This window comes from Sinocyclocheilus rhinocerous, unplaced genomic scaffold (genome assembly GCF_001515625.1).
Source record: "Sinocyclocheilus rhinocerous isolate Xijiao unplaced genomic scaffold, SAMN03320098_v1.1 scaffold611, whole genome shotgun sequence".
NCBI lineage: Eukaryota > Metazoa > Chordata > Actinopteri > Cypriniformes > Cyprinidae > Sinocyclocheilus > Sinocyclocheilus rhinocerous.
The window spans coordinates 590,581-599,217 of record NW_015623515.1 but is presented as its reverse complement, the minus strand read 5'-3'; positions in this window follow the sequence as shown (position 1 = coordinate 599,217).

Here is an 8,637-nt window from a genome sequence, read left to right as displayed (position 1 = left end):
TCCCTCTAAAGGTGTTTTTGTCTTTGTTGTCAATAAACTCTCATATGAAATAAGCTGGATTAAACAAATGTATTTATAGTATATTAAAACGATCATGTGATCATTTTGTGATGGAAGGATTGTGATAACTACTAATAAACTGATACAATAAAACCAAACTGTACCCGAAGTCTTAATCGTATCCTGATTTACTTTTAGTAAAGAGAAGGCAAATAACAGATGAGTTTGTATAGGTTTTCAGGACTGTGTGGAAATAAGATGAATTTTAGTTAATCTTTCTCATCTGTATTGTTGGTTAATTTTTAATCACTAACTGTATCAATCCTCTAGAGGGAGCCAAAGCTTAAAAAATTAAAACCATTGTTTTATAGTCGATAAATATTATTGTAACAATTAACAGAAATGTATGTGAAGCATGTTTTTATTAAATACATTATATTATATAGATAAAAAAAAACTAATCAAATATTTTTTAACAAATATTTTTTTAAATAAATACACATACACAAATTATGTATAATTATATTAGTTAATATTTACAGTATTATGTTAACACTATTATATATAAACAATTCTGCTATAGTGCAATAGCAGCAGATGTTTAATTACATAATAAGGCTCCATCAACACAAGTGGGTTTGATTTCCTCAATAAATGACCTAAATAAAAACTTTGTGTCTGTAGGTATGCTCTTCTACAGGTGTGCTCTTGTTTATAATAAAAAATATAGGTGCAGATTTAACCTTACATTAAAGTTACATATAGTCATCTATTTTTAAACAGGTTATAGTTTTGTTCCACATAGTCACGCGTTTAATATGTGGTTGCCACAAACACCAACTCACACATGCAGTGCAGAAGAGGTCTCAGTATGCAATGGTCTTCTGCATTCTCACTTTTCCGATGCATTAACACTGTGGTCATGAAGCATTTCAGAGGCAGTGTTACACCAGTGACTTAAAAATTGCACCTGTCACTCACATGTACACACAGGATGTATGTCCGTCCTGCTGTGACCTGTTTATCTACGATGACTATATATGGTGCTGATGTGGTCAGTGGTCATTTCTGATGGCCATCTTTAGGAAAACAAGAAAACCACAACCACTGCTTTCACACAAGCAGCACTTCATCAAAACGAACTTTTGTATGCATTATGTGAAGTCCTTGATTTATCTCAAACATTAGAGATATAAAATATATAACCTTGAAAGAGAAGGTTGTATTTTCACTGTCAGTTTTCATTTTGAAGTACTAAAAATACCAAAAAGATTTAGACTTAATGTCCCCATGAAATCAAAATTAAAGTTTTTTTATATGTCCCGCCCTGTCTTCCTGTTTCAGTTAAAATGATGTCAACACATAGAGTAACGCTGCCTGTTTCTAAGCATTTCAAGGGACCTTTAAACTATATATATATATACAGGGGTTAAATTGGGATTTCCAGAAGGCCAACAATTCACTAAAAATGTTTTTTTTATTGGTCTTTTGAAGTATTCTAATTTGTTGAGATAGTGAATTGGTGGGTTTTTGTTAAATGTGAGCCCAAATCATCACAATTAAAAGAACCAAAGACTTAAACTACTTCAGTCTGTGTGCATTGAATTTATTTAATACACGAGTTTCACAATTTGAGTTGAATTACTGAAATAAATGAACTTTTCCACGACATTCTAAATTATTGAGATGCACCTGTACATATAATCATGATCATGATCAATATAAAATGGGAATATAACAAAGCCTTCCAGTATTAGAAAACATTAAAAAATGTTTTAGATTTTATACGTTACAACTTAAGCTCTATCAGCAACATTTGACTTGATGCTGATTTGCACAGTCAGGCTTCCATTATTGTAAATTCATGTCTTATTTTTATTATTATTATTTTTTTTTATATTATTTTTTTTTACAAACTTTTATACAAACTAAGGAATGTGTTAGGATGATTATTATTTATTTATTTATTTAGCATTCAAAAATGAGCTTGGTAGAAATGGACTCACAAGTTCATTTTATTCTTTCAAACATTCAACCAGTTGTTAGAAATGCAGGCGCTGGATTGTGAGATATCAAAAGTCAGCAAAAGATATGTGTCATTTAAAATCTGACCAATTGAAGGCATGTTACAAAAACTTTGGATTCAGTTATGCTCTTTTACCTCTCTACTGCCTAGGAAGATTTTTTTCACAGTTAATGGCTTAGGAAAGAAAATAGTTATATATGAATTGACTAAAAAGCAAAATAAGGCTGTAAGTACGGCCATGGAAATTTAGAATATAGGAGTTAACACAGAGCATACATTTTAATCCCCATATAGATGAGGTGAAAGTCAAATTTCTCTTGTCCACTTGTCATATACCAGTTTTATTCCAAGATCCTTCTAAATGTTAAAGACACTTGTAAAACATTGTATAATTGACAGTAGTGGTGACATCAGCCTGAAACAGAACCACAGTTTTATTTCGTGAATATTTTTATGAATTTTTATTTTGTGAATATTTTGATTATGGACATACTGACTAATTGGAACATAAATTGGAAAAATTAAAGTAATTAAAATGTATTGCAGTCATTTAGCATTTTCATGTTTTATATATATGTTTTATATATATTGGCATAACATTAAGCTGTTATGTGACGGAAAGCTGTGAATATGGTCTCTTGAAAAGGGGTCTTGGCTGAAAAGGTTGGGTATGATCAAAGAGTTGGAAGGGAGGTCAGTGTTGTGGTCGGAAAGATTGCTTATTGTTGCAAACTATTTTTAAATACACACTGTTGTTCTGGGAAATTCACCTCAACAAGTAAAAAGGCGTACCAATGGCAGGCATCCGAGCGTGCTTAGTTTGATCACTGATGCTCAGCCATAATGAATTTTGTTTTCAAAACACGTCTGACCTGCATGTGCTGTGTTTTGTGTACTATAGGGAATTAGGCATATTTGGATGATGGGAATGTTACTATATTGAATAACAGTCAGACTTTGGGATACAACAGACAGGTTAAGTAATATCTGCAAAACGGGTCTTAAATATAGGACACATAGGCCCGGTTTCACAAACAGGGCTTAGACTAAGCCAGGATTAGGCCATAGTTCAATTAGGACATTTAAGTAATTTTTATGAACGTACTTAGAAAAAAAACATTACTGGTGTGCATCTTGAGATAAAACAAAGGCACTGATATATTTTAAGATCAGTCAGTGCAAGTTTCTTTCAGTTGAAACAACTCAGACTTACATTTTAGTCTAGGATTAGGTTTAAGCCTTGTCTGTGAAACCGGGGGATTAAGGTCCATTTTAAAGATCCTATTATTATTTTTCCATGTAAAGCACCGGAACTGTACAAAACATAAGAGTTTAAAGAGAGCCATTTTACCACATCAGAGGTCACTGCTAACTGATTGAACCTTCAGTCTGAAAGCTAGAGGCCCTTTGAGCAACATGTTCACCACAAACGTCCACAAGCGATTGCAACATCACAACATTAAAGTGATAAAAAAAAATAATGATAATAAAGTGCAAAAATGCTTGCTTTGACTGATAAGGACTGTGGGCTATGACACAGAGTCATGCTTAAACTGAATCATTCGTCCATATAAGGAGAAGATGTTTTGCTAAACAGTTCCAGTCAGAGGCCACAGTGTATGACATCATTTCCTGTAGAGTGACTGACAGGAAGAAACTTCTCAGTACAGCCTGAGAACTGCTGTGGTGAACATCAGCGGAGAAACATTGAACTTCTGCACTGACATAAACACAATACAATTTTATATTATATTATATTATATTATAATAAAATATTATAAAACGAGAAATAGTAATTTGGTTTAATATAAGACATTTAAATTTAAAAAAACCTAAACAAAAATTAATTTTCCAAAAAATTCATGTACAGTGCATATTTACCCAATCCACCTGTGGCCAATGTGAGTTTATATATAACACACAATATGTACAAGTTATAAATAAGTAACAATAAATAATAAGAAAGAGAATAAGAATAAGAAATAAGAGTGTTTGTTTGCACCTACTTTTGCAAGCATGATTTGCACACATCGTGGTTTGATCTTTTTCCAACCACTGGACTGACCCACTGGCATGTTTTCACACCTTTCTTTAAATCAAAACCACACATGCACCATTGTCAGAAAAAATAAAATAAATACTTGCCTCCAAGTAAAAAAATAACCCATCCATGTGTACATTTTTGTCATAGGTCTGAACCAGTCTAAACCATAGGTTTAAGTCCAGCGGTAACAGGCAGCAAAATCTATTTAATAAGTCACAACAAGTGATGTGTGAAACTATATATACTGTAATAATTAGTGAACTATTGCAACAAGAAAATTGGTGCCATTTTGCTGAAATCATTCTATAAAAAATCTTCTCAATAAATTCTCAAAAGCTTATTTGTTTAAAAAAATAAAAGGAAACATTTTTAACATTTGCTTAGCATTTTAAATGAGTTTAAAAATGTATTTTATTGTAAGATCAGTACATATAAACCCTTGATATCAACCCCTCACCCTTTGACATTACTGTCAACGCGTACGTCCTACGTCATCCGCCGAAACGGCTTGCACGTATGACAGTCAGCAGAAGTGAGAAAAAAAGTATTTATAACATTTTAAATACTGATATTTTTCTTACAAAAAGTATCGATTGGGTGTGAAATATTTGTCCATCAGGTTGTGTCCTCCATGTTAGTTTGCTGTTACTCGGCAGTCCCAGTTTCCTCAGCTTTTGCTGCAACTGAAGACAAACAGAGCCATCAATCGTTTAAGATTATAGTCATCAAAACCTTGTTTTCATTAGTCTTTGAAGCATTTGCATAACTTTGACCCACATATTATAAAATATTATAAAACGTAAAGAGCATATAAAATAACGTGACTTGCAAAACCACTGCGTATTATTTGACCCTTACCTGCTGTAAAATGGTGCTGTTAAAATCACTGACATTAGGGTTGAAATATACAAATTAGTAATTTGCAACAGAAAACACTTTTTTTGTCTTTATACTAAGGTCACATGCCTAAAAGTAAAGAGATATTCTTACCAGCAATGCAGACAAATTTGAGTTTATATGAACATGATACATCAGTCCAATGCACATTTGGCGAAGACAGTTTTGCACAAAACCTGTTTCCTAGATTGTCAGGTTCAGAAGACTTCCAAAACCTGAATAAGGAGTTACTCTTATCTGACCATTTCCAAGTGTCTCTGTATAATGTAAGCTGGTGTCACATTATTAGTCTTGAGCAGCAGCTTTAGTTCTGTGTTCTCATCTTGGTTTTCTATTGTAGCCAAATCATTGTGATACAGTCTGTAGTAGTTTAAAGCGTCACTCCAAGTAGTTTGTTTTTCTTGGATTAGGTCAGATGTATTTTTTGTGGCTGTGGGCATATTGTTCATTTAAACATTTTGTTTTATAGATTTTCTTAATGTATATATTGTGCATTAAGTAAAATCAACAACAAAAACAATTATCTGTGGTTTGTGGTTTTATATGGCACATCACTCCAGTATCCTAAAACTGACATACTGGTTGTGTTTTTTTTCCCCATTTGGTGTATGTCATTTTTTTTTCTCACCATTGGACCATCTCCAGCTGTAGCGATCATCATACTGTACAATCCTACCAGTGTAACCTCCCCTTACCAGAGACTTACACGACTTGGTCGTGTTCCTCTTTGTTGTCAAATGTTGCTAAATCATAAAAGTATTTTCTGCAGTAATCTTGAGCCTCAGTCCAGTTCTTGAACTCATCATTGGTGTAATAAAGATAAATAAAAAAGCACCATGTAAGATGTGAAAATCCTTGAAAAATGGTTTATTAGTGATAAAAACAGTGTGTTGTTCTACTGCATGTCAAATCGGATTAGAGGATGGGAAATAGCTGTTGTATCATTTTGTTTTTTAGGCTTGTGGTCAAACAAATTATCTATACACATAAATAAATCTTTAAACTACTAACAGTGCTGTGAGAAGCATCCTGTGCACAAACTCCATTACTTTGTTTATTAGACAAATTTGATGGATTATGAAGAACATGTGAATTTTTAGTGTAGAAATACACAACCACGAATTTACTCCTGAAAATACTGTGAATAGACGTATGCCAGCCAATAGTAATAATTAGCTTGATGCGCTGTTTTTTGCACTCTCTTTTCCTCTAGAACAATCCACAGCCCTTGACTCTGCCTTAAGATCCTCCCTTTCTAAGGATACTTTTGATTTGACATTAAATTGATTGTGTAAGAGCCATGTGCAACATTTACTTGGCAAAATCAGTTAGACTATTATTTTATGCACGAGTAGATTTGCATTAATTTAATGAAATCCTGTTATTGTTAGTAAATACAAGTAGTACAATTAATACTTGTGTTTTTCTGAATAATGTGTATTTCTGAAGAATGAATGAATGAGGCATTTATATACAGGTGCATCTCAATAAATTACAATGTCGTGGAAAAGTTAATTTATTTCAGTAATTCAACTCAAATTGTGAATCATCACAATTAAAAGAAACAAAGACTTAAACTACTTCAGTCTGTGTGCATTGAATTTATTTAATACACGAGTTTCACAATTTGAGTTGAATTACTGAAATAAATGAACTTTTCCACGACATTCTAATTTATTGAGATGCACCTGTATTTATAGAAGAACAAATTTCAGGGAAATTTGGGGAGTGAGACCTGCACCAGTCAAAACAACTCCATTTAGACGAATTGGAATGCTACTTTACATTCGTAATTGGCCTAAAAACAATGATTATATTTTTTATTTTATTTGTATGTTTCATGCGAATCAAGCAGCACTACAAGGGATCGCAGGTAAATTCTTCAAAATGAATCAGGAAATGGAATCATTTGTAAAGAGCTAACAGATTTCCTTATCAAATCAGTGGCAGCTTTGATTCTCCCACTGGGAATAACTCCTAACAACCACTGTCAATTGCAACAGAGTTCATGATTTGACATTAAATTGATTGTGTAAGAGCCATGTGCAACATTTACTTGGCAAAATCAGTTAGACTATTATTTTATGCACGAGTAGATTTGCCTTAATTTAATGAAATCCTGTTATTGTTAGTAAATACAAGTAGTACAATTAATACTTGTGTTTTTCTGAATAATGTGTATTTCTGAAGAATGAATGAATGAGGCATTTATATATTTATAGAAGAACAAATTTCAGGGAAATTTGGGGAGTGAGACCTGCACCAGTCAAAACAACTCCATTTAGATGAATTGGAATGCTACTTTACATTCGTAATTGGCCTAAAAACAATGATTATATTTTTTATTTTATTTGTATGTTTCATGCGAATCAAGCAGCACTACAAGGGATCGCAGGTAAATTCTTCAAAATGAATCAGGAAATGGAATCATTTGTAAAGAGCTAACAGATTTCCTTATCAAATCAGTGGCAGCTTTGATTCTCCCACTGGGAATAACTCCTAACAACCACTGTCAATTGCAACAGAGTTCATTCACGGAGCTCTCTCCTAATGAGATTATGATTTGAATCAGGTGTGTTAAACAAGAGACATGCAAAATAATACAGAAATCTGTACATTCTCAAAATGAAAGATTCTAAAAAGAGAGATCCCTGGTCTAGCCTGTACTGTATGTGACGGTAAGTTAAACTTGCTTTCTGGAATACACCCCATGGCTTTCATTGGCCGAGTGTTGTTGCATTGTTGCGTTTGGCATAGCATGTGGCTTGTGAGGCTTTTCATTGGCTGTATACTTTGATATCATCATGTTTTGTGTGATCAAGTGGCTTTTGTTATGCTTGTTTCTGTGTGCCATATGGTCTGTCGTCTATTGTCTTAACTCTGCCCTTCTTGTTATCTGACTATTAGTTAATTTACCCCACCTATCCTCTGCGTTTGTTTCTGTTTATTTTTCCTGTCACAGATTGTCGTTGAATGTTCCAGTGTCCCTGTCTTACGGTGGCCGAGAGAGCTCAATGCGCTGCAAATAGAAAAAAACACCTGCAAATTAAGAAAACAACTTCATCAATTTGACAACACACGCGCTGCAAATGCTCACAACACAACCAAATAAAGAAACACACTGCAAATGCTCACAACACAACCAAATAAAGAAATGCACTGCAAATAAAATTCTTTATTTTGTTGTGTTGTGAGCATTTGCAGTGCGTTTCTATATTTGCTTGCGTTGTGAGCATTTGCAGCACATGCTGTCAAACTGAGGAAGAGGTTTTCTTGATTTGCTGGTGCTTTTTCTATTTTCATGTGTTTTCTGAAGTTGCAGCGCGTTGAGCTCTCTCGGCCACCGTACTATCTTGTCTTGTCCTGTCCTGTCTTGTCTTGTCAGAGGATCTTATGTTTTTCCTTATTAGGGAGTTTTTGTTGTGTTTGTGTTTTTGTTGTTATTCTTGTTTATAAAAGCCCATTATCTCCTTGCAAAACAACACGTGACATGGACATGTTACATTTTTATTCATTCTAAATGAAACATTTCTAAATTATTATTTATCATGCATGTTTCTCTTGTCCCTGTAAATTTCTGATACTTTACTTTGTTTGATGACATGTACTATACATTGAGATATGATGTGCATTGCTTATTTCACATTTACAATGGTTAATTTGTGGATTT